Source organism: Protopterus annectens, chromosome 6.part1 (assembly GCF_019279795.1).
Source record: "Protopterus annectens isolate FY-2018-M chromosome 6.part1, PAN1.0, whole genome shotgun sequence".
NCBI lineage: Eukaryota > Metazoa > Chordata > Ceratodontiformes > Protopteridae > Protopterus > Protopterus annectens.
Window position 1 is genome coordinate 545249833 of NC_056738.1, and position 27948 is coordinate 545277780.

General features: G+C 36.3%; 1 protein-coding gene across 1 annotated transcript in view; it reads left to right on the top strand.

Annotated features, from left to right (window-relative positions):
- The window catches only part of LOC122805671 (probable G-protein coupled receptor 75), a 366377-nt gene that overhangs the window by 181669 nt on the left and 156760 nt on the right, over positions 1 to 27948 (top strand). The window lies entirely within an intron of this gene.

Sequence of the window (27948 nt, forward strand, 5' to 3'; positions counted from 1 at the left end):
CATCTTGCTTTTGCTGTGGTAAGACACTTAGCACACATCAGGTTGCCTTGCTTTAGTAAGTAGTCAGGGAGCAGTAATTCTTTAGTCAGTCAGCAACATTTAGTGAGAATAGTTTAGTATTGTTTTCTGCATCTGTGAGAAACTATCTAACTGCATTATTTTTATATCTCTGTAGCTGAAACTTTGTTGTTTATTGCTTTCAGTTTTCTCCTGTTTTCTGTTTTATTATTTATAATAAAATATTTTAATACCTTGTATTGTGTCTGCTCCTTTAGAGAATACCTTTAACATCTTATATGTTTGTTTTAGTGATACTGTGGCCACTCCTGAAAGCCTTACTGCTTTGGTCAGACCCTACCATTGGTATTAGTATTAATTTTACACAGTATAATTGGGTACTCTTTGTAAGAGCCTTAGGGTAGCTGACTGGTGGCAGCCTGATTACTTCAGAGTCTGGGTAGAAAGAGACAGAACTAGTAAATCTGTGCCAGCTTTTCCTAGATGTGTATATGTGTGTGTAAAACTCAAATATCCAAGTGTGTCTGTCAGTTACTGGGAGCAGGAACACAGAGCTCCAAAGTGGTCAGACTTGAGTTTTGTGTGGGTTTGGAGAGAGAAATAGAGTCCACCCGAGGTGTGGAGCATGTTCCCTGTGTGCTCTTAAGGGAAACTGTGCTTGGTGCAGGGAGCTGAATATGAAAATACTGTGTGAATCCATCTTTGCTTTTAATGACCATTCTCCACCCCAGTCATGGTGAGGATTGAGTTTCCTTGATTGCTGGCCCAGAGCAGGGACCCATCACATATTGGTGGCAGCTGAATGGGGCATTAATTGAACTTCAGCAGCTGGTGGGCAGTTGTCACTAAAGGTGTGTGTACTCAGCAGCCACAAGGTAAACATATAGAGTTCCATTTTCGCAACAGTTTTATTTATTTTTGTTAGTTTAGTTTAGTTTAGTCAGGGAAGGCAGGCAAGGATGTCAGCAGAGGATTATAGCAAGCTGACAAAGAACCAGTTGGCCAAGGTGTGGGAAGCCAAACGACCGGTGCATGCCAACCTGACTTAAGAGGAAATGATTTCAGTCTTGGTCACAGCTGCAGCACAGACCAGCAACTCAGAAGACAACCAGTCTGTTGATGGGGATGTGCAGTCTTCAGAAACAGGAGAATACTGAATGCAATAAACAACAGAGTTTCAACCACAGGGATATAAAAAGTAATACAACTGAATACTTTCTCACAAATACAGATAACAATAATAAACTATTCTCACTAAATATCCTTGACTGATTAAATAATTACTATTCCCTGACTGCTTACTTAAAGCAAGGCAAGTTGATGTGTGCTGAGTGTCTTACCACAGCAAAAGCCAGATGATGTCTCTCTTTGTCTGTGTGGATGTGTGAGATATATATCCTGTCAGAAATATTTCCTGTCAGGTTCCAAAGTGCTGTTGCAAGAGTTCCAAAGAAACCAGATGCTGGTTAGAGAATGACATCACCTCTGGTCACCTGACTCTTGTACAATACACACACAGAGCTTTGCTAAGAACTGTGGCAGCACCCAAAAGCTATAACACAGTTACAGCAATACAACCTAATTTACATGCATACATTCTTTCTGTCCAGCAGGACCTACCGTTGATGCATTTTTAACACAAGTAACTTTACAAATATATTTTTAACTCATACATCTGTACAAATCAGTGTGATAGCAAATAACATAAAATTCTTTACAAAATTCCAGCTAGCTATGCTGTCATATGTTATGTGTGTACTGCCCTACTCTCCCTGGAACAGATGGCAATACCTCTTATCATCACAAGTATAACAAAATGTAATAGCCTTAGACAACCATTTGGAAATAGTCTGTTTTAACACAGATTGTCCCCTCTTCTTACATTCACAAGAAATGATCAATTGATCTGAAGGTTCTATATAACAAACTCGACCTATTAAGATATTGAGTAGTACAAGATCGACACATATTCGTCGAACTTACACTTCACTGAAAAGCTAAAACACTGAAAATCATATGATCGAAAAATCATAGTTGGCCAACACCGCTTCCCTAGCTCCATAGTGAATATATACAGTAAAAGACGTGATATGTAAGCCTACACCTGTAATTTATTATATACCATAATATTACTACTCTTACTACTACTCTTACTACTACTATTACTACTACTATTACTACTCTAAATAGTGAAAAACCCTTAAAATGTTAACAGAAAGTGTCAAACTAAACAAAATACACACTAGTGAATAGTGCAAATAACATATACTAATACAGCAACTATATTTTTAAAAGCATAGCAAATCCTGGGAACTGTATTCAGATTTGTTATCTAACATCATTTGTAATCGGTGTTGTCTCTCCAAGGTTTTCCTTTTCTTTGGGGAAGGGGGGCATCCAGAAAGTAACTGTAGCCTTACTTCATTCACTCTATTTTGCTCTCTGACTAACATAGACAAAATGGAGGGAATTTCACAAATACATCTCCCCAGCAAACAGAGGATTTGTCTGTGTCAGCCTTCAACATGGTTTTGTGTTTGTGACAATGACAAATTATTTAAAGTAGAAATATTCCAGAAACTAACTGGAAAAATAGGAGGAAAATGTGTACAGGAGGATAGACATCTCTGCTGCTTATGTGCCTGTCCTAACACATACACATCTACAAAGTACGATATCAAATCCTTCCTGACAGCAAGAAATACATCTGACAATCCTGTAAATGCAGTAACCACCTCTTCCTCATTTAAGAAAGACAAGGCTATTAATTTCTTAACTGACAGCTGAAAATACACTGATTTTCCATACAATGTAGCCAAACTAAAAGATTGAACTTTATGCCATATACTTTGTGCGAAATGGAATAAACAACCTTTACACATAACTGTAGAGAAATTGTCCTTCATGCTCTTAATAGCTGCCATTTCAAAATCACACAGTATAAATTTCACAGAGACATGCAAGTCTGCAGATGACAACAGGTCAAACAAACATTCCCCATAGAAAGTTGTATGACTTAAATGACTTCTTAGTCATAAGGCAGTACACTAATGGCAGACACTTTCTATTATCTCCTACTGACACCAACCCATGTATACTATAAAGGTGGCGACAAAGACATCCCTTTGTTAGAAATGTACCATCCATGAACCATATGTCAGATTTACACAAGTCCTGCAGATTTTCTAATGTAGAAAGCACAAGTACATGTATGTTATTATGAATGTCTACCATTCATTTCTGTACAAATGCTCCCTGCTTTAAAGTATAACTAGTTGGACTAATACTACTCAGTGGTGTGGAAACCAGACTATAATTTAGTAGCTTTTTATGTCTTACTCTGTTTGCTTGCTGTAGCATTGAGTGTCTAGTGGTAAGGGTAAAGTACTTTCTATAAAAGTGGTAGCTATAACATTGTCTTCCACTAATGCTGGTGTCCCTAGAAATTTGAGCAGTCTCTTTTAAATTGTGACATGCAACATATCTCTCAACTTCAGTTGCATCAGATGGGTGATGGTGAGGTACAGATTTCATAAGCAATTCGCCATTTACCTGCTTAATAGTAACTGCCCTGCCTTTACATTTCTGAGTCTGCTTTAACCTACAAAACCAATACTGTCTATCTTTTAGCCTTTTTTTTCAAGTTAAATAGATATCCAACTATGTGCAGTATTTCTCTGTTCTTTTGTGACATTATACTCTGATAATATTCACCTATGATGCCAGGAGCAAATGACGGTGTGCTAGCCATTTTACACTGACATTATGTGTGATGCACAACTAAGTGTTTCATTGGCTGCCTTTTATACTTTAATTATGTTGATTTTAGACTACAAATATATTTTACTATTACAATTCAGTTTGTATACTCAGACTATATTTAATCAAGCTTCGTCAGTTATACCAACTTACTTTGCATTAAAGTATTTATGAACTGTATTTAAATTCTTTTATTGGTTTACTGCTTCTTAGCAGCACGATATTAGGTCCGTGACGTAATATTTCACTGTTGTACGTTGGTCAACTATAACAGTTCGTGATTTCCCCTGTAGATCTTTAGAGATTTTGCACATTAGAAATTATGAGTAATATGTGTTGATCATCTCGTATTCGACATTTTAATCATTCGAGCTGGTAATATAGACCCAAACTGAAGATCTGATTTTGTTATGTAAAGATAGTACCTGAGTTATCTGTAAACATTAAAGGTATGGAATATCCTTTCACCCTCATTTTTAGGTTCATGAAAGAAAACAGGAAGATGGATAGTTTCGTTTAAAGTAAACCCAGATACCATTTTAAGCATAAAAGAAGGATTAGTTCTCAAAGAAACCCTGTCCCTGTGGAAAATGAGATAGGGTTGACGCATCATAAGAGCTTGCAATTCAGATACTCATCTTGTAGAGATCACAACAATCAGAAAAAAATGTTTTCTGTATTAAAATCCTCAAGTCAGACAGGTTAGCTAGCTCAAATGGAGCAACTATTAGCTTCTCTAACATAAAATTAAGACCCCAAGGAGGGGACACCAGTTTACTTAGAGGATAGAGGCATCTTGTGCAAAACCCCTTTCAAAAATGTTTTGACATGAGACTGTTTTGAAAGAGGAGGATCCATGGGCAGATATGCTGAAATGTTCAATAAGTGAACAATGATAGAGAAATAAGAAAGGCCATAGGACAGTAACTCACACAAATACTGCAAAACCAGAGAACAACTAGCCCTGAATGGGTGCTGCTTATGTTGTTGAAACCAACTAGAAAAATGTTTACATTTGCTAATATATGATTTTGTAGTAACAGGCTTTTTGCCTAAATTAGTACTTGATGTACGTCTACAATAAACAGGTGTCTATAAGGATTACGACCCTATCATCCAGTCAGTCTGTTGACGTTCATTGATATCAGAGTGCATCAAACACCCCTGCTCACGTGTGAGTAGATCCAGTCTGTGAGGAAGCTTGGGGTAATCACACCAGCCATTTTCAAAAGAAGGGCAAACCATGGTTGCCTGTGTCAGAAAGGAGTCACAACAATGATTCTGGGGGATTCCATCTGAATCTTCATGAGTACCCTGGATATTAGTGTAATGGGTGGAAAAGCATATAGGGACATTTCTGTCCAAGGAAAAGAAAAGAAAAGAAAAGAAAAGAAAAGGCATATGCCTTCCAGATCTTCTTGCACAAAGTCCTGGAGCACAATCTTGACAGTTGATGGTTCAAACAGAAGGCAAAAAGGTTTAATTGATGAACGCCCCACAGATGTATCAAGTCTTGGAATACCCCCCTGATCTAGTTTCCATTCATGAGGGTATGCCCTGGCCCTGCTCAGCTTAATTGATGCACAATTTTGTTCTGACAGAATAGAATGCCTATAGCGTGAAATTGTGTTGTGAAGCTATATCACAAGCTGACATAGCTATTCTGCAAATGGGTATGACCTGATTTCCCCCCTGCTTGTTGTTGAACCACATGACTGTGGTACTGTCTGTAACAACTTGAAGAGATCCCAGGGACCAAAGATGATTCACAGAGTTGACTACCTGGACCATGGCAAGCATCTCTTTGATATTTATTGTGCTTGCATCTGTACTCAGTGTCCCACATGCACTACACTTTTATCCCTCCTGAAACTGCTCCCCAAGCAAAGTCTGAGGTGTCTGTAGTGACTGACTAATTTGGAACAGTGTGAGAAGGGGAGACATGGATTTAAGGATATCTGTTGTCTCCACCAAATGATTTCTCTTCTGACAAATTCCGGCAGTGGGATTTGAAAAGACAAAAAAGCTTCAGCTACCACTATATCTCATATCTAGTCTTGCCAGGGGTATCATAAGAATCACAGAAGCAATGAGATCCATACTCCTGCTGTATTCCTTCGCAGTGATTCAAGTTTGAGTGGAAGACCTTAAAATTTATCTTGCTGTGCCTGGGATGTCAACCAGACACTTAAGTTCAAAGAGCTTTTCTAACTGCAGCAGCCTATTTGGCATCTCTGTACAGAGAAAAAAGCATAAAAACTAGCTCATATGCCCTCTAATCAATAAATAACCACATTTTGAGCTTTCTACAGTGCTTCCCAACTCAGAGAGACCAGGTAAACACCTTTTTGTTACAAAATGTCTGATCCTGGAATTTCTTAATATAAAAGTACAACAAAAGCAGCTATCAAATGCAGATTAAACAATAGACAACTACCAAGCTTGAGTAAAAGATCTCTCACCCAAGAGAGAGAGAGAGAGAGAGAGAGAGATTTCTGACATGTTGAAATAGACTCTGCAGAGATAAGCAAGTTGTCTAAATATGGCAAATATTTATATACCGTGTGGCATGCAATGAGCAATAACTGGAGCTAGACACTTTGTGAGTAATCTTGGTACAGTGGATAGTCCAAAGAGTAAAGCAGAGACCTGATAAGGGGATCCACACACACACACACACACACACACACACACACACACACACACACACACACACACACACACACACACACAACCTTAAGAAACATCTGTAGTCTGTATGAATAGGGATATGATGATGAACATCTTTTTAAGTTTAGTGTTGCCAGGAAAGCTAAAAGAGGAAGAAGCGGTAAAAGGTTGTGAAGTGACATTATTTTGACTTTAGGCACTATGTGATGATGTGTGGTGTTGCCATCTGTGGCAGGGAAAGTAGGGCAGTACATGTGTGACATATGCCAGCATAGTTAGCTGGAGTTTTGTAAAGAATTGTGTGTCATTTTACTATCACACTGATTTGTACAGATGATTGTGTTAAAAATGTATCAACAGTTATTACAACTGATTAAATGTTTATGTTTAAACAAAGAATTCTGGAAGGGAAGAGTGGAGGTTTTTGAAGTTGTTCTATGGCTTGCAGATATTGCAACAGATCTTAGCAAAGCTCTAAGAGTGCATTGTACCAGAGTCAGGTAATCAAATGTGATGTCATTCTATAACCAGCACTGAGAGGATGGAACTCACACAGCAGCTTGTTTTGTTTTGCTTTCTTTGGAACCTGATATAAAGATATATGACAGTTAACACAGTCAGCTCAGTTAGTTGGGTTCAGTTCAGAGGTAGTTAGAAGCTCATCACCTTGCCTTGTGGAAGTAAGCATCTCAGCATCTAATATTGCCTTGCTGTATTAATTAAATTATCCTATCTACTACATAGCTTCTTACCTATTTCTCCTTTTGTACCTGTATTGCTATCCTGCTTTCCCACCTTACTCTTTTTCTATTTCTCGTCTACTACTACCTTTCCTATGAACACTTTTATCTAGCCTTCATCTCATCTAACTTTTAAAGCTTACCTTCACACTTTAGTCCTGCTGATTGTTTTTCCTCTACAACTGCTCCAGTCTCTGTGTCTACTCGCTCCATTCGCCCTGTGGGCTCACTCCGCTCCCCTCCCTGCCCCCAATTTCCACCCGCCCTAGCACCTCTACATTTATACCCTTTAACCACACCCATCACCCCACCCCGACCAACTAGTAGCCTCCTCCCTTCCACACCCACTTCTTACTCCTCCCCTCATTTCACCAATACTCTACCATACCTCCCCTCTCAGTCCCTTCCCAAAACTTATAACTCTCATACCCTAGTAAACTAGCCATCCAAAACATACATCCCCTCAATAACCTATCCCACTATGCTCTCAAAAGCCATATCCTTCTGTACTCATCTAGTACTGCTCCTCACCATATCCTATTACCTACTACCTCACCCAGCAAACTAACTATAACCACACTCTATCCTTTCATACTACAAGCCATCTTAACCTACCTGTCTTACATTCACACTTCCCAATCTCTCCATGCCTATACCCCATAAAATACCAACTTTTCTTCTCTTATAAACTTATTACTCCTCACAACTATCCTAACCCTACAACAACTAACATATCCCTCATAAATCTAGCTAAACTCAACCCTGTTTCTAAGCAGACAAAGTACCTCCCCAACCTAATGCTATATCTGACTTCTATTCTATTATCAGAAGACATATACACCCCAACCCAGGCCCATCCGCATCCCCTCCAACAGATAAATCCATACTACTCACCTCCTTAAATGCCCAAAGTATAGTTAACAAAATACCTAATCTGCATGCCTGGCTTACATATAACAAACCAGACATTGTGTCCATCTCTGAAACTTGGTTAAAACCTCATATAAAAGATTCCGAAATAATTCCACCCAATTACTCTATAATCAGAAAAGATAGAACAAACAAAAAAGGAGGTGGAGTAGCCCTTCTATACTTATCCTCCTTAACAGTTACCCCTTATAACAAACCAACTCACCAGTTCAATAATGCAGAATTACTCATGGCACTGCTTCAAGTAAATAAACACAAACACATATGCATAGCCTCCCTCTACATCCCCCCAGGCAACAATATTGCTACACTAGAAGATATCCTCTCCTGGCTTTCCAATAACATTAACAACGAAACTATACTTATGGGTGACATGAATATTAATTTGTCTGCAATACAGTCTCCCATAAATCCACTTAACATTAATCTTTACAACTTCTCTCAACTGATCAACTCCATAACTCGGCCCTCAAAAAACCTCACTAGTGATAGTACCCTAGACTGGATATTAGTCTCCCACCCTCATTACTTCTCAAATAGTGGCACCCTGCCTGACTCCCTTAGTGACCACTTCCCCACATTCACATACCGACTAACTTCACCCCTACATCTTACTCACAATTTTATTACCACTCGCTGCCAAAAAAACTTTAACCCCACTACCTTTTCCAACTCTCCAAAAGCAATCAACTGGTACACCCTAAAAACTCTACCCCTGGAACAAGCTGTCGCCCACTTTAACTCAACTTTCCTAAACCTCTTAGAGCAACAAGCCCCTATAAAAACAAAAAGAATAAAAAACAAAACTGCCCCTTGACTAATAAAAGACACACTAGTAACTATGCACCTTAGAGATAAGGCATGGTCATCATATCAGAAACATAGGACTCCCCTAGCCCATAATGAATACAAAACACACAGAAACAAAGTAAAAAAGCTTATCATTTCCGATAATCCTAAACAACAACAAAACAAACCCTCACAAATTTTGGAAATGCATCTCTACCCTCCTTAATTCCAACAAACCAGATAACCCTAGCATGGACCCTAATGCTCCTGACATAGACTTGGCCACTCAATTCAACACCTTCTTCATTGATTCTATCTCCAAACTAACCTCATCCTTTTCATATTCAAACCCCACCACACCCTCTACTACACCCCAATCCTCCCCTATTAACTTTTCACCCCTTACCACTGCTCCTCCCCCTATCTCCACTCCATCATCAACATTCCCAAATTCTCCCCCCCTTTCCCCACCATTCTCACTAAAGCCTATACCCACATCCACCATAAAAAAACTACTTCAGAAACTAAAACCATGCTCTAATGCCCCTGATAACATTCCTTCATACTTTCTCAGCACAGCTGCTGAAGCCATTGCCTACCCCATCAGCATTCTAATCAACCATTCCATTCAAGAAAGCTCAGTACCCCAAATCTGGAAAAAGGCTTTTGTTGTTCCATTGCACAAAGGCAGCAGCAACAACAATATTACTAATTTCCATCCCATTGTTATCCTATCTCCTATCTCTAAACTTTTAGAAAAGTGTATTCACCTACAACTCCTACCATACCTCTTAGACAATAACCTACTAACTCTGACACATCATGGTTTCAGACCAAGACACAGTACTATGACCGCCCTACTCTCCTTCCTGGAAGCTGTGAACAAAGCCCGGGACTCAGGACACATTGTCTCCACCCTCCTACTAGACCTCTCTAAAGCCTTTGATACTATCTCCCACAATTTACTACTAACTAAACTCTCCAAGCTTAACTTGTCACCCTCTTCTCTGAACTGATTCACTAGCTACTTATCCAATAGATATCAAGCAGTAAGATGGAAAAAAGCCACCTCCCCTTTTACCAACACCCCAACCGGTGTTCCCCAAGGATCTATACTGGGTCCCCTTCTTTTCAATATATTCATAAACGATTTCCACAACTCTATCCCTTTAACTAAAATTATCCAATACGCAGATGATTCAACTATTATCTGTTCTACTACCTCCATCTCCACACTGCTAAAGCTTACTCAAGATGCATTCTCAACCACCGAACAATGGATGAAAACAAATCACCTTGTACTCAATGCCTCCAAAACCAAAGTAATGGTATTCACCCCCTCTAAAGCTACCTTTTTCAGTCCAAGTAATTTCACTATTACTAGTCACAGCAATACACCTCTAGAACTGGTATCTGAGACCAAATTACTTGGGGTCTAAATTGATAGTCAGCTTAAATTCAATTCCCATCTTCAACTAAATATAAAAAAAAAACACCAAAAACTTGGCATGCTCTACAGACAGAATTGTTATCTTACACCCTCCACCAAACTCACCCTATCTACCACATTTCTTATTCCATCCCTCCTCTATGGAGCCCCACTTCTAACTAACCTACAATCTTCTCTCAAAACACAACTCTCCTCTTGCTATAACAAAATTGCCAAGTTTTCTACCTCCCATAAGTCCTCCTCACACCACTGTTCGGCTCTCCACAAACTAAAATGGTTAGAACTACCCAATCACCTCACCTACATCCAACTAACTCTTGCACACAAGCTCATCTTCAATCCCTCCCTCTGCCCATCCCTCTCCTCTACCTTCAAAATGCACCTCCCTGATAGAATTCTAAGATCTAACAACCAAAACCTAATTGAACTGTATAAACCAATTTGTCCCACTGGAAAAAAATCTGTTATCCTACAGTCTTGCTGGTCTCTGGAACTCCTTACCCCCATCCATTCATACCATCACAAATCACTTCTCATTCAAAAAATCCCTTCACTCACACCTAAATTCCCAGTGGGAATGCTCCTGCTCCCACCCAACATAATCTCCTCATATTGAGAATTTCTACTTCTCCTCTCCTATTCATAATGGGAATTTCTACTTACTCGTCTAAACTCATAGATCTTGCTCTTGGTTGTATTAAGCCTTTTCTGAATACTTAAAGGTACCTAAGTGTAAATATACCCTAAGATGGAAAAGGTTCTCTGTTTCTATATTGAAAAAGTTCTATGTCAGCTCATATACCTTTCTCTTGCTTGTATTAAGCTACTCATCCTAAATGTATGAAAGATACCGCCAGTGTAACCCACCCTAAGTTGTAAAAGCTTCTCAGTTTCTATATTGTAAATTGTAGATTGTAATATTTGTATATATTTGTACACTAGTCTATTGTATTTCCAAGTCCGTAGTAATTGCATATCTGAAACTAAATACCTTATTGTAACCTTGCCAATTGTTTTTGGAGCTTTTCTCCCCAGGACTCCATTGAAAATGGGTTATTTTGGCCCAATGGACTATCCTGGTAAACCAACTGCAAATAAATAAATAAATAAATAGTATTTTTCTGCATCTGTTTTAATCTGTCCAACTGTGTTATTTTTATTTCTTCTGTGACTGAAACTCTGGTGTTTATTGTATTTAGATATTTAGTATTTTCATGTTTTCTATTTTGTTATTTTGTATTAAATATTTTAATAGCTGTCATTGTGACTGGTCATTCAGAGAATACTGTTAACATCCTGAGAGTACTTGTGCTTATTTTAATAAAGCCTTCAGCTCTCTCAAAAGCCTTGCTGCTTTGGTTACACTCTACTATTTATATTAGTATGACTTTACTCAGTATAATTTGATACCCTTCTAAGAGCCTTAGAGTGGCTGACTAGTGGCAGCATGGTTACCTTTTAGTCTGGGCAGAAGGGGTACAGCTAGTAAATCAGTGCCAGCCTTTCCTAGGAGAGTGTGTGTGTGTGTGTGTGTGTGTGTGTGTGTGTGTGTGTGTGTGTGTGTGTGTGTGTGTGTGTGTGTGTGTGTGTGAAAATCAAATACCTAGGTGTGGGTGTGTCAGCTACTTGGAACTGGGACACAGTGCTCCGAAGTGAGTCTTGTTTGGGATGTGGCGAAACAGACAGTCCAGTCCCAGGTTTGAACAGTATTCCCTGTGTGCTGTTGGGGGAAACTGTGCTTGATGCAGAGAGCTGTATCTTACAATATTGTGTAAATCCATTCCTGTTCTTAGTGACCATCTCTCACAGGTGTCAGTGGTAAGGATTGAGGCTCCTTGATTACTTGCCTGGAGTAGAGAGAGACTATCACAATCTCAAACAGGTTTAAGAAAGAAAGATCCAGAACTGGTCTCCAAGCATTTTCTTTCTTTGGCGCTAAGAACATCCTTGAGTAAATACCTTTCCATATGTGGGAAGGAGGAAGTAGTTCTATCACTCCATGAGACAGCATGTGATGAAGAACCACTGGAAACAAAACAGTCTGATTTCAAGAAAGAGAACTGACCCCTGGAAAGAAGGAATTTCTTATCACTGCATTCAGTAACCTTGATGAACGATCTTCAGAATACATTTGTCAGAAGCTACCTGCTGCCAAAAAGAAAAATAGAGACTCAGACCTTCTGGAAGAAAATCAGGCTAGCATGCTAAGGGGTCACAAGGTCTCTTGAATAGACATTCAGACTTGTTGGATTTCTTTGGTTTTTGGAGGTTCAAGTCTTTTTCTGACCCCTTACTATTACATCTTAAACCATCTGTGTTCCTGTTTGTTCTATTTTTTTCTTGTAGAAAAATGGATGAGGAATTAGAGAATACTTTAGAAATTCCCCTCAAACAGCTTACACCTTTCATCACATGTTTTGATCACCTCTACAGCAGAGGGGCCAAAAACTAAATCTTTATCCAAAGAGAAGTTTAAAATCTCATGTTTTTAACATAATCTGGGAGGCTGTGAGAAGGCAACCATGCAAACCTCTTCAAAACACTACCAGTGCCATAGCCCTGGAAAAAATAACATCAAAGACATACACACACATACACAGTGTAAACAATGAGTAGAGTAGAAGAAACTAAATTATTTAAAGAATATTTTTCCTCACAAGAAGAAAAAGAAGAGAAAACATTCCTTATACTTTCATGATTATGCAGAACAAACTTTAACATATGAGCTTGACTATTCAAAATTCCCACACTTATCAAAAAAATTTCCCATCCTTATCAGAAAGAAGAAAAGGAATTAACTAATGTTTGGTAGCAGTGGGATCAACTAAAGCTATAGCCTTTGGGTCAGGTTTGGGAATAATGTATAAGAAAATGAATAAGGAACGTTATACATCCTATCTGCATTTTTGGGGCAGCTGGCTGACTATCAGGTAACTTGCAGGCAGTAACACACACACATCCTCTAGAACAGACAGAACAGAAGGATTGGGTGTAGGTTCTGGAAATTCTTCTGTAACAACTCATAGTATTTTCTGAGGAAATGAGAACCCTCAATGTTCTCCCATTGAAAACACTGGCACATTCTAGCAATAGTCTCAGAGAAAGAGAAACCCCCACAGATATAATCACAAACTGAGCTCTCCTCTCAGTCTGAATCAGAAATCTGAGAAGAAAACCTTGTATTTCTGTCCCTTCATCTTCCTGTTCAGATTCAGAATCTTGAATCTCTTCAGGAAAAGAGGTATGCCTCTTTCTTTTCCCAGAAACTACTTTACAGGAAGAATCAATTGCCAGAATTAAACCCTGAGCCAGACTCAGTAAACTACTTCTGCCTAAGGAAATTAGAGGAGAAGGAGTAGATATATGTTTAGTTTTCTTTTTATTTTTGACAGGAAAAATCTACCAACCATGTTACTAATGGCAGCGTCCACTTCTCCATGGACAGGTGCAGGATTCCTACTCAGCAGGGAAACCTTCCCTGTTCCCTCTTCCAAGACCAACAAGGGTGGCTCTTTCTTGCCCACAGAAGGCACCCCAACAGCTGCAGTGGATGTGGTTAACCCTCTGGTCTATAGTGGTTCAATGTGCCAAGCCAGAGGGATCTGGAGTAAAAGATGGGAGGTCTGAGGTACAACAAATGACCAAAGCAGAATCGTACACCTGTGGTTGGGGCAAACTGTTTTTACTTTAATGACCATTATTACCCTTACAAGCCTAGCCATACACCCCAAACATGGGGAGGCGCAGTAGTCAGGTAGCTAAGGATTTGTAGGTGGTGTTAGGATAATACTTTTCTTATTGACAGCCTTTCTCCATAAGGGACATGGGGGCCAGACTGGGGGTAAATTTATTATTTCACATTCAGTTGTCAAGGTTTTTTTTGAATAGTGGCAAGGATTAACTCTGTTTTACATGGATGTGGAGCTTATTCCATAGTGTGGATATCCTTTGGGACACATATCTATCTCTCCAGCATGTTCTGTTTAAGTCACATGTGAAGTTCAGATCCTTGGATCTAATGTTTCTGATGCTGTGTGTTTTGCTCATGTGCAACAGATCAATCAGGGCCAGGCAAAGTTCCCCTCTCGGCAGCCTGTAGGAGACTGAATACAAAGACAGAGTCTTTAGATGATGTGTGTAGGACAGGATATTCATGCCATGAATTCTCCTGGTGAGAAACTTTTGCGGGCATTCCAAGTGTTCTAAGTGTTTGGTTTGATATGTACCAAAGGGGACATTGCATTCAATGATAGGTCTTATAAGGACTGAGTAGAGTGGTACTATAACTTCCTTGGACCTGGATGTCATACCCTCACCTATAATTTGGATGATAAAGAATGATGCTATTATTATTATTATTTTAGCCTTATTTTGGTCAAAGGCCAGATTGCTGTCTACAAATGCTCCCAGATCCCTTACTCCTAGGTCAACTCTTAGGTGCATCTTATCACTGGAGTAATTAACTTGCATTGATAGTTTCCTAAATGGCATTATAATCTATATTTAGGCATTGAGTTTTAGGCCATGCCTTTGGCACCAGTCATTTGTCTTTGTTAAACCCACTTGCAATATGTTTCTGTCTTGGAGAAATCTGTAACAGCTCCCAATTTACAGTTACCTGCAAATTTTGTGAGTCAAATGCCTTTTATGTTAGCCTTGCCCTCCAAGAAGTAGATGCTAAATAGGAGTCGGCCCAGCAAGAAGCCTGGGGTACCTCATTGGTGACCGGTCTCTTGGTGGAGACTATCACCAATCTTGACTTCTTGCATCCTGTCTGCGAGCCAGCCTGCAATTCAGCGAGTTATGTAAGGGTTTATGACTATCTCAGAGAGTTTGCCAACAATGCCTGAGTGGGTATTATATCAAATGTCTTATAGTATGCACCATTTTACACTTTTCTATTGCCTTGGTGACCCTATTTAGGAAGTCTATCAGGTTAAGTAGGCATGACATTCCCTTAACAAAGCAGAATTGTGATAGATCCAATGTCTGAATGGTGCAAATGCTTTTGTTTATTATTTTCTTGATAATTCATCCCATGGCTTTGCAAATTAGGCATGTTTGATTGAGGGGTCTATAGTTCCCTGGGTGGGTCAGTGGTCTACCCTTATGGAGGGGAATGATTGTTCTGGTCCACAAGTCACTTGGAATGTAGTCTGTTTCAAGGCTGAAAAGTGCTTCAAGTGGTCCTGATAGATCATGTTTTAGACTTTTCAGGAGGGAACCTGGGATGTTGTCGGGACCCATGGAGGCAGTGTTCTTGGCTTTAGCGAGTGCTACCAGCACCTGGTCTCAACTCATAGCTGGTGGAAATATGTTGGAGGGGATTTGACCTGTTGGAGCTGATGAGTGGGGTGAAGTCTGAGCTCAGTTTATCAGCCAATAAATTTGCTCTGTCACCATCACAGGTGTAGGTGGCGCTGTTCACTACCAATTCAGCACACTATTTTGTGCTACCTCTAAGGTTCTGGACATAGCTGAAGAAGACCTTCTGACTGTCCTTAGCGTGTAAGGCTACCCTGACCTTATAGCTGGCCTTGTTGGACTTAATCAGACCTCTTACTTTCTTGTTTAATTGTATAAGAGAGCACTTGTCTTTAAGGGAGCTGCTTTTCCTGATCTTGGTCATGAGTTTTCTTCTTTTATTATATACTCTGTTTAGATGAGGATTCCACCAGTGAGGTTTGTTTTTAGTATTTGTTTTGAGTTTATTTCTGATAGGTGCTACAGCCTCTATGCAACTCTCTCCCATGTTGCTAAGTACCAGATCCAGTATGATTGATCCTTTGATCGGAGCGTGCACTATCTGTTACAGGTTCTTTGTGTTAATAAAGTCCAGGAAGTGTTGTACCTGTGAGTTTGAGGCAGTGTACATTTCTCAGTCTATAGAGGGATAGTTAAAGTCACCCATGAATATGGTGTTTGACTGGATGGTGAGTGCCTCTACTAGGTTTAGATAAGAGTTGTGAGACTCTAGGGACATAGATGGTGACCTGTAGCTGGTCATGATATGGTGAGGGACCTTACATTTGGCGATCTGCACATGGATGAGCTTCATGGTATCATCCTGTTTAACCAAGCTGGCAGTATGTTTGTTGCTATCAGATTGAAACACCTCCACCTTTTGCCCCATTCTGTGTTGTTGTTTGTCTAAATGCATGGTAGGTACTGCAGCCTTGCACTTCCAGAGTATCTTCTACAGTTTTAAATCAAGTCTCAATCACAGCCAAGATATCTATACTCTCCAGAGTGAGCAGGGCTTGATGACTGTGGCATTTTTTGTTTAGGCTCCAAGCATTTAGCAGTAACACCTTAATGTTGGTTGTAGACGTTTTCAGTCTAAGGGGCTCTAAAGGTTTGGATAAAGTTTTAGCTAGTATCTGAAAGCCTAACTACAACCCATTCTTGGTAAAGCAACGTGGTCTTTTGACCATGATCTCCCATGATGACAGATATTGGATCCCCCTGGAATGACACCAGAAAATATGCCAATTATTAAAATCAATCATTTTATGTTCATAGTGTGGCATCATCTTTGGTGAAGGTAGAATGCTTCTCATATATATCTGTGACACATATTCTTTTTTTTAAAACAAGTTTATTGTTTTTAACATACAAAATAAATATCATAACAATTTTATACAAGCAATTAAAATATAAATAGTTATAGCATTCAATAAAATAACCAAAGTATTTACAGAGACATCCACTACAAATCAAATCAATTGATTAAACTATAATGTCTTACTATTGAAACTAAGATTTTTTTAACAGGTTTTGTAAAGTATCCCATATAACATAGTAAGATGTTTTTCTAGTAGTTCTTGATTTTATTGTCATCAATTCCATATGACACACTTCAGACATAACATTTTTAAATTCATTAAATGAAGGAGGGGTGTCTGAAATCCAGTTTCTGGTTATTATTTTTCTAGACACTGCTGGAATATACCATAATAGACACTCTTAGGAACAGGAGTGTTAAATAATATAAGTGATTTAGAAATAATAAAATTATCTGTGAAAAGGGCCTGCAAAAAATCATTGATTAACTTCCAATATTCCTTCAATTGTATACATTCATAAAACATATGTGCCCAATCAGCATTTATTTCCACATTACATCTTTTACATAAGTTGTCTTTATTATTTATTTTATTCATCATGAAAGGTGTATAGAAAGATCTATGTAAAAATTAATGGAAGAAGTAGTTTTATAAGCAGATTCATATATATATATTGTTTATCTTGTTGTTTTGGTGGTTCACCATTAATGGAAATGAAATAATTCCAATAGGTATCTGAACTATAATGAGTTTCTTCTCTGATAATTTTATGTATGTGACCTTTATCAGAAACTCTATGTTGTAAGTTTAATATCAAGTAATCAATCAGAATTGGAACAGATTCTTTAACTGTTAAAGACATTAAATCAATTTTATTAATAAGATGTTGTCTAAAAGTCTGAATTTCTAACCAACATGTCTCTCTCAAGTCAAATTCTTGCTTTAAGAAGTCTAAATTTTTACTTTATTATCAGACAGCAACTGATACCAATACTTTAGATCATTCTCTGACTAAAAGAGTTCTTTCAGAGGTGGTTGACAGAATAAAATTCCATTCCTTATACTTAGGATGCATAAATATAAAATTACGATAACTGATAATAATGTTTAATGGGTAACTAACTATATATTTTGGTGTAATAGATGAAGTACAAAATTCTTTTAGTAACCATAACATGGAGTTATTTACAATAGTATTTTTATGTATTAAAGAGATTTTCATGAAGTGAATACTAATTAGTTCCCAATAATCTTTCCATCTTGCAACATATGACTGATCTATTAACAAAGTAATAACTTTTATAATAGAAGACATAGTATATAGATTAAAGTCTGGAAATGAAATGCCCCCTTGAGACCAGCTATTAGTATGTTTCTTTAATGCAATCCTAGATCTATTAGGTGCCCATAAGAAATTTAACATTAACGAATTCAATTTCTTAATAATTATTTTTGTAGGTGGGAGAATTATTGATTGTATTAGATATAATATCTTAGGAAATATTATCATTTTAATAATTGTGAGTCTCTCTTCCATGGTAAAAAACATATTATTCCAGCTATTAAAAAGATTTTGTATATTAAGAAAACAGTTACTGTAATTATTATGTATAATAGATTTAATATCTTTAGTTAATATTATACCTAAGTAAGTTAACTGAGCTGAGTTGGGTATATATTTGTTAAAATCATTAATGAGGACATTTTTTCGTGTGTATATAGGTAATATTTTAGTTTTTTCTTCATTGAATATTAAACCAGAGATATTTTTAAAATCCATCATTTTATCAAATAAGGACTGCATAGAAGAGCTATTTCCTGCTGATGTAATTAGTACATCATCTGCAAAAAGCTGAATTGTAGATATTGTATTTCCATCTATATCAAATCCTTCTATATCAGTACTGTTTCTAATCAAATTAGCCCAAGGCTCCATTATTAAAGTGAATAATAGTGAAGAGAGTGGACACCCTTGTTTTGCACCTTTTAAAATGGGTATTTTTTGTGAGACATATGTTCCTATGTTAATATAAGCTAATGCTCCTTTATATAGATGTTCAATCAGATTTACAAATGCATCAGAGAAGTTTGTGCACTTCAGTAAGATAAACAAGTAGTCCCAACTTACTGAATCAAATGCTGAACTTATATCGAGACTAATAAGTGTTAAATCTTTCTTTTTCCTATTTGCAGAATCAATTAATGTTAAAGTTCTCCTTATATTATCAAAAGTATTTCTATTTATAATAAAGCCTGTCTGGTCTATATCTATTATGCCTGGGATGATTGTCTTTAATCTATCAGCAAAAATACTCATAAACATTTTATAGTCAACATTAAGTAATGAAATAGGTCTATATGAAGTGCATCTGGTTGGGTCTTTATTGGGTTTTAAAATTGGTGAAATAAAAGTGTATTGCCAAGATGGGGGAGTTGTTAACTCATTTTGGGCCAAAATAAAAACCTTATGTATTAATGAATAAGTACTTTTGGGAAGAATTTTATAGATCTCCGGTATAATACCATCATTACCTGGTGCTTTGTTTGATTTAAGCTTGTTTATTTGTGTAATAACCTCTGTATATGAAATATTTTTATCCATTAGTTTAGTCTGTTGTTTGTTAAGTTTTTTGTTCATGTTTGTAGTTATAAATTTCTTTATTTTATCTTTAGGATCCATGTTAATGTTATTATGATTAATTTTGTGAAAGTGATTTCTAAATTCATCTAATATTTAAACATTCTTCTTTTTCCTTGGAGAAAATTTCTTTAATATGATTTTGTTTATTCAACCTTTTTGTTTTATTTTTAAGTCTATGTAAGTATTTGGGACTTATTGAGTAAGACAAAAACTTATATTTCTCTAATGTTATTTTGACTTTATGAGTTAAAATTTCTTTGTATTTCTCATTTAATTTATTTATTTCCTCAATGATTTTTTTGTCCATAATATTTTCTTTATTAATATGTTTGTATGAGTCTAATTTGCTTTGAATATCTAGTAATTCCTTGTCCCAAGATTTCCTTTTATTATTATACTATCTGATACTTTGTCCATATAAATATGATTTTAAAGCATCCCAAATGTAAACAATGGAGATATCAGGTGTAGTGTTTAAATCTAAAAAATGTTGCACTTCTGAAAGTATATAATCTTTATAGTCTTTTAGTTGAGTTAAGTATGCTGGTATTCTTTTGATCTGAACATTATAAGTACTTTTTACCATAAACTCAAAGACAATTGAATTATGATCTGATATAGGACACAAAATGATTTTGAAATTAAGTAAGTCTGTTACCATCTGGTTAGAAATAAAGGCTCTATCTATTCTTGAATAAGTTTTATATCTGTTAGAAAAAAAAGTGTATGGTAAAGATTTTGAATCTATCTGATTATTAATATCATTCAAATGATATAAATTAACAAAATCCTTTAAATGTTTTGCATTAGATGAAATTTTCCTTTTTCTTATAGTAGTAGTATCTTTCTCATGTAGAATACAATTAAAGTCACCTGCTAAAATAATATCTCCCACAGAAAATGATATGATCTTATTGAGATGGTGTTCACTGTATTAATGCCAATTCCTGGTATCCAATATACATTGATTAATGTATATGTCTTTCCATTAATCTGTATTGTAACCATACAAAACATTCCTTTATCATCTTTATAAGACTTAATAGTTTTAGGTATGGGCATACTTTTATTCCATAAAATAGCCACTCCTCTTTTTTTCTGTGTGTGTTCTGAACTAACCAAGACTGTATATTTATTAGTGGCTAATTTATCAATATCTTTTTTCAGAAGATGTGTTTCTTGAAGGAATACTAAGTTGGCCCTATGCAAATTAATATATCTCATTAAACTTGCCCTTTTACATGGGTTATTCAATCCATTAATATTTAAAGAAATTCCTTTTAGAGATATCATTTAGCTTTTAGAAACATATAAGACATATAATCAGAATAACAATTAACAAAATAAGTGATATTATGTCTCCTCCTTCAGGTGTATCATTAATTATAGCTGTATTTATTGAAAATCTTATGGAATTTTGTATAAGTTTCACTTTTATTTGTAGTGACAATGAGTTTATAAAATGTGATGTGGATGTCAAAACTATATACATACAACAATAATCAGGTGAAAAAAATATTAGGATTAAACATTGCACCCAGCCTGGAGTTAGGAACTTCAACTTCGAGTAGCACATACCACTCAAGTTATCCCCCTATCCTAAGCAGCAGTACCTCAGCTGCCACCAAATTAATTCAATATTAACTGTTATTAATTAAAGTTAACCTCATTTAATTAGATTATCTATTATGACAAAGCTAAACAATTTGTAAATCAGCTTCATATAAACAAATAAGAACATTTTGAAACAGCTCATTACTATGTACATCTATTTTGAATAATACACTCATAATCAAAATAGCATTCTAACAATCTTGATAATGGGAACAGAGAAGAGAGAGAAAGAGAAAAAGAGAGAAAAGAAAAAAGAAAAAAAAAGGGGGGCATATCTATATATTAGTTTGTTAAAAGTTTGTAATAATAAGTTCTTATGTTCATTTAAATTCAATAACTTAGGCTTATTATGATTCAAACATTACATATATTAGGGTATTTCTACTTTCTGCCATAGAAATGCAGTTAACAGTTTTAAAAACTTTAAGTTACTTGTATCAAAAGCTTTCTTCTCATACTTGTTATTGCCAATTAAGTAAAATATTTAGACTCTTACATAAGTTTAAAAATTATACTGCACAGCAATGATAATTCCTAGTTATACATAAATCATTGTGATGAAAGCCATCTGTATTTTATATATCTGAACTGCAGCTTTAAAATATGTCACATGACAGTTTCTTCTAAAATATATACATAATGATGCTTGTGCTTGTCAGTTAGTTAAGGCAAATGATTTAAAACATTATATATGTTTAAATCATAAGTATTTATATACATTAATATGCTGCAGTCATGTAAGCTTTCAAAAACATGTGTATATGTGTTTTACCTTCTATGCCTTCTAAAATATCTCAGTTGTTTACTATGGCATACTAATTCATTTAAAATCATTATAACTTTTATATTTTATAAAATACATCTTAAATAAGTAAGTTGTTATAAAGAATAACTCACATTTAAGTGTCATAAAGTTCGTTTTTCATCACAAAGTCGCATTTACAGCAGTTCTACTTCCTGAAACAGTATTCTTCTTGAATCTGCGGTGTCAGTGTGAAATCAGGGGTCAAAGTTCAAATTGGCTGCATTCAGCTTCTCTGTGTGTATTCTGAGTGTTGAAGCTTTTAAAACAACTCGAGGACATTATTCACAAGGTAACTCACATCCCAAATTGTCTCCCTTAACATTCTGGCGGGAATTTTAGCAAAACCAAGTGACTGACATTCATTTAGTAATACAAATGAATCTAAACAGTGCAAAAAAGTATTTTACAAGTCATTACAATGTCTATGACAGTGAAACCAAGCCTACAGTTATTTAACATATTATACAACTTATTTTCCATGCCCCATTATATTTTCTCATACAAATCTTATTATATACTTATATCAGTATTATCAGAAGTATATAACTGTATATATAAGAGAGAGAGAGAGAGAAAGAAGAAATAAAAAAGGAAGCTACAAAGAGTATCTACAAAGATATATTACTTGCTGTTTGTTTTAATAAAGCTAAACATGAGATATATTACTTACAACTATATTAGTACTAATTATTTGCAATTATATCATGACATATTATTTGAAATCATGTATAAGCAATTAAGTCATGGTATAATATTTAACATCAGTGTTTAAACAGCATATATAATTTTAAAGAACTAATAAGTTATTATTTTACTTATTTCATATTTTTCATCATACTTCTCTCCTTGCCCTCCCCCACCCCTCACAAAATGCTTAGTTTAGAAAGAATGCCATTATTTAAAACAAGAAGAGAAAGGAAATGTATCAAATTACTAACCTTGGGTCTCTTTATCACAAAGAGAAACAAGTTGATTCATAGCATGTTATTTGTTCCTCAGAGAGTTTGATTATTTATGAAACCAAAACAGTTATTGTAACTTTGAATAAATCTTTAAAATATTTGTGGCTTTCTGGAAATGCAGTAACTGTAGTTGTGGAATTTAAAAGAAAAAAAAAATAATTAGAACATGTCATTTGTTTTTTAGTCTTTTTTGCTTCTCCGAAGTCTTCCAAGAAGTTCCTGTTGCCATCCCCTTGCCCATTCCATATCTTCTATTTTATCTAATATTTTATTTTTTAATATACAGCAAAGCAGAGTCCAAGTCTTCAAAATTCTAGGGCCATCAGGTAAAAGACTTTTAGTTTAGCAGGAAACAAAAGGTGAGTTTTGAACTGTGCTTTCTTAAGCTCTCTTATTAATGGCAAAAAAACTTTTCTTTTAGTTATTACCAAGGAAGAATAGTCATTGTCAAAACGCACAGTTGCCTCATTAATTTTTATAGGTGCTTTAGCCCAAGCAGATTTTAATACCATCTCCTTGTCATAAGATGATAAAAATCTTACAAGAACTGATCTAGGATATTTTTATTAGAGTTAAAATTAGATAAGGACCTATGGGCTCTTTCAATACCAAAAGAAAATGCTTCTGACAAGTCTAAAGTTTTGGGAAGCCAAGTATTTAAAAAGGAAGTAATGTTGTTACCTTCTATATTTTCTGGCAGACCAAAAATCCTGATATTATTGCGTCTAGATCTGTTTTCCAGGTCATCAAGTTTGGATTGTAGATGTGTATTCTGTTTCAGTAAAAATTCAATGTTAGTTTCTTCTTCCTGAATTCTGTTGTCCATATCAATAAGAGACTCTTCCATACCTGTAATCTGAGCTTTCTGATGTTGCAAGTCTAGATGTAACAAATCCATTTGTTTGGTAGTTTTTTTCTATAAATTTATCAATTTTAGTATCCAGTTTGTCCATTTTGGTTGTTAGTTGCTGAATAGTTGATATCAAAGACTGAAGCTCTTTCTTGATGCTGGAATCCTGACTGTTAGCCTTACTGGAACTCATCTTAAACAGAGGTGATGAAAGAGAAATTTCCAAGCTGAATTCTGACAGGAAAATTATTTAAATTTTCTTTCTTTTTTAGATATTATTCAAGAAACTGATATTCCAAACGTATTTAGAAAGAAAATTATTTCATTAGTTGAATTTTAAAGTAATTATTTCCTGTCAGTGCAGTTATGTTGGTGGAGCTGAAGAAATCTGCTGCTATCCTGTGTTCATCCTTGGCCACTCCCCCTGTGACACATATTCTGAGAGATCAATTATGTCTCTTTTCATATAGCCCAGTGAGGTATGCTTCAGGTCATTTACACCCACATGAACTATGATAGAATGATATAGGTACCTGGGGGGGGGGGGGGTAGTAATTTCAGTGAATGCATAATATTGTGGATCCTGGCTCCAAATAAGCAAATAACTGTTATCTTCTCCTCATCCACCTTGCTGAATGTTTTGCGCAATGCAATGTGAGAGTATTAGGTAAAGTGTATGCTTGCCTTATGGGCTTTGGACTTCGGTGACCATTAGGTGTCAGCTTATGTGAGATGTTTGGTGTTGCATTTGGTGTGTGCTTTAGGAGCATTGCTGCCATTAGGTAGCTTCTGAGGTCTTTCAGATTTGGGAAGTTTTTTTTAAGAGTTTCAATAATAGACAATGTGTGTGTGTGGCGAACAGTATGTGTATGAAGGGTGTAGTATGGGTATTCCTGAGAACCTCCTTTGTATGCGAGATTTGTCCTTCAATGAAGTTGTGTATTTACATTTCTCACATACTGTGTTGCTTTCTTTAATGATTAACTACTTATCTGAGAACATGAGGCAATTGCTACATTGCCTTAGGATGCCAAAATCTACCAAGCCACCTACAGAGATATTTGAAAATTGTATATCCATGTTGTCTGGTCCTATAATAGGGTTGGCTGTTTTGGATTATGGATTGTGTTTTAACAGGTGTCTCCTGGGGTAGTTTCTGGGGTTAAGGGCAGTATGTTACATAATGCTAGGACAGTTAGCTACTCTAAGCTTAATTCTGCAAAATACCACATTGTTTAACAGCTTTCAGATCTAATCCTAAATTTATAGGTACATTTTACTGTTAGGATTAAGGACTGGGGTTTAACAGGGGTCCCCTATGGTCATTTCTGGGGTTAACGGCAGGGTGTTATATAATGCTAGTATATAGTAGTGTATTCGATGCACAAGCTAGCTACTCTAAGATTATTTCTGCAAAATGCATCACTGTTTAACAGGTTTCAGATCTAATCGTAACTTTATAAGCAAATTTTACTTTCAAGGCATTTGCTACTATACATGTTACTGTTAACTGCAGCAACCTAGTGGGCATCTCTGTACAGAGAAAAAAACATGAAAACTAGCTCCTATGCCCTCTAATCAATAAATAACCACATTATGAGCATTCTACATTGCTTCCCAACTCATAGAGACCAGGTAAACACCTTTTGTCACAAAATGTCTGATCCTGGAATTTCTTAATATAAAAATACAACAAAAGCAGCTCTCAAATGCAGATTAAACAGACAACTACCAAACGACTAACTTCCTGGCTAAATTCACTTATTGTGTTTTTCCTTTTGTGGCTGGAAGAAGGACCGACCATGGGACTTATAATTTATTCCATGGACAAACTAAAAATGATGCGTCTTTCCAAAGGAAGACAAACAGGAAATGGTAGTAAAAACCACAAGTGTTTAAAAGTGTTTTTTTTTTCCCTCTGGAAAAAAAAAACATAAAAAGCACTTCAAAACACTTTGCTAGACCACAAAAAGTAAAATAAACAATTTCTCCACAGAAAAAATGTTTTTCATTTACTTTACACGTCGTTTAAACTGACAGGAAAAAAAGTGCATGCATTGCCATTTAAAAGTACAATATAGTCTCATCACAGTCTATTAAAAGACAAAATTAGTAGGTTTAAAATAACTTTCCTGAAGAGAAAAGTGATAAAACACAAGCAATATGTGGACAATAGAAGGTCTTTCCCCAAAGGGAACTTAACTACCCAGCAAAGGAACAACACCAAGCCAACTGTCGATCCTCAAAAGCCTTACAGGAGCACACACTTCAGTGGCAGTAAAGCTCTGAAGGACTTGGCACTCAAACCTGTATTTTAGTCAGCTCAGCTCAAGCTGCCTGACAGTTTAGGCATGTGAAAGATACCCTAAAGCTTTGGCAGGACATAACCCGTATAGTTAAGGCTACTGTAGCAGTGAATAATATGTTGAACATTCGGGACAGATAACTGCTCCATGGTTTAACCAAAAAAAAGAATCTGAAAAGTGGGTAGAGGAGCCTATATGAGTTGATAACTGTCTGACAGAGAAGTTAAGGTTTTGGAATAAAAAAATTCAGTGACAGTCTCTAAAAGCACAATTTGCTGCCCTTCACAGATGTATTCCACATACATATTTAGGAAAAAATACAGTAAAACTAGTTTTACACATTTTTCACACAGGCATTCCCCCAGTAAAAATCCTTTTACAAGACATCTAGCATAAAATATCTTCTAGCATAAAATATATACATTTAAAGAAATAGCAAAGTTTTTCCTCTGAAAAATGATGTAGTGGAAAGTTTTCTCCAGAAAGATATTTATCTATTCAATCCTGAAGGAACACTAATCAACCATCAGTTCCACAAAACCTACAGAGGCAAAACTCTTTGGATGCAAGAAAGTTCTAAAGCTTTAGGCGCTCTAACAACTGCTTTTATGTGTCTCTCTTCGAGCCACATAGATGGCAGGGCATGCTGAAAGTGGCCTGAAGGTTTGAAAGCTCACCAGTGGTCATATCCTTAACAGAATAAAACCTATACATCTTACGTTACTGTAATAGTGATTTAAAGTTAAACATCTAAAGATATGAGACAAAACCACAGAAGCTAAAGTAATTCACATAAAAGTAATGCAAAAAAAATCACATAAAAATCACAGACCAAAGTAAAAGTATTTTTGTGAGCAGCTTTAACCCCCAAATGCATATACAGCCACAAGCATGGCACTGTACCTCAGCAAGTACTTATTTTAATAATCTGTGAAGTCAGTGTAACTTTGGTAAGGGACATTTCCGTCTGTCCTGCAACCCCTCCCTGATAAGCCATACTCTAACACATCATGTATGCATCCTCTGAATGCAGACAATGCTTGTATACTGAAAAAAAAAGAATCTCACAACAAATACATTTTATTACTTTTGTCTCCTTTTCCAGAAACATATCATCACAGATGCCAAAAATGCCATGAAAATATGCAGAATACATAAACTGACAGTTTAGCCTTGTTCACAAATGGCTATATGTGACTATAAGCAGTCTCAAATCAGGAAGCCAACAGCTAACAATCTCTTGCAGTTGAAAAAATGTGTTCATCAGATTGTGTTGTGCAAGTCAGTTCCCTGCCAACCCTCACACATTGCAACTTTTCTGATGCTAAAAATATAGTCTCTGGTATTTAAAGTAGCAGTTTTATTGTTTTTTTTTTCTCGCACTGCTCCCTCCTAGCCATATGTAGCAGTGGAGTCTAGCAGAGGCCATCATCCAGGCAGCCATCAAGGTTTTCTGCTTAGCCTAACTCTTCTGATATCATGCACAACTTGGATTTCCAAAATGCTAGGATACTGAACTATACTACCTTCCTCTCATGTGTTAATCACTCTGGATACAGCACGCAAACTGCTTAGCAAGCACACATTGCCTTTCCTTGGGCTGCCTGCTGGAATGCCCAGCTTCCATGAGGTGTCAGGCTTATAGCAGACCAGGCTGCCTTCATTCTTCCATAATGGGTACTTATTCCTACCCTGTCTGTCTGGCTTTTCGAGTGCCTGGGTCATTGATCAGTCCTGATTCCTCTGAGTCTCAGTCAGTGCTTCATAATGCTGTACCATAGAGCCAGCTATGAGGAATTCAAATATCTACTGTTAAGGTAAGCTCAACTTACACAGCTGTACTATGTT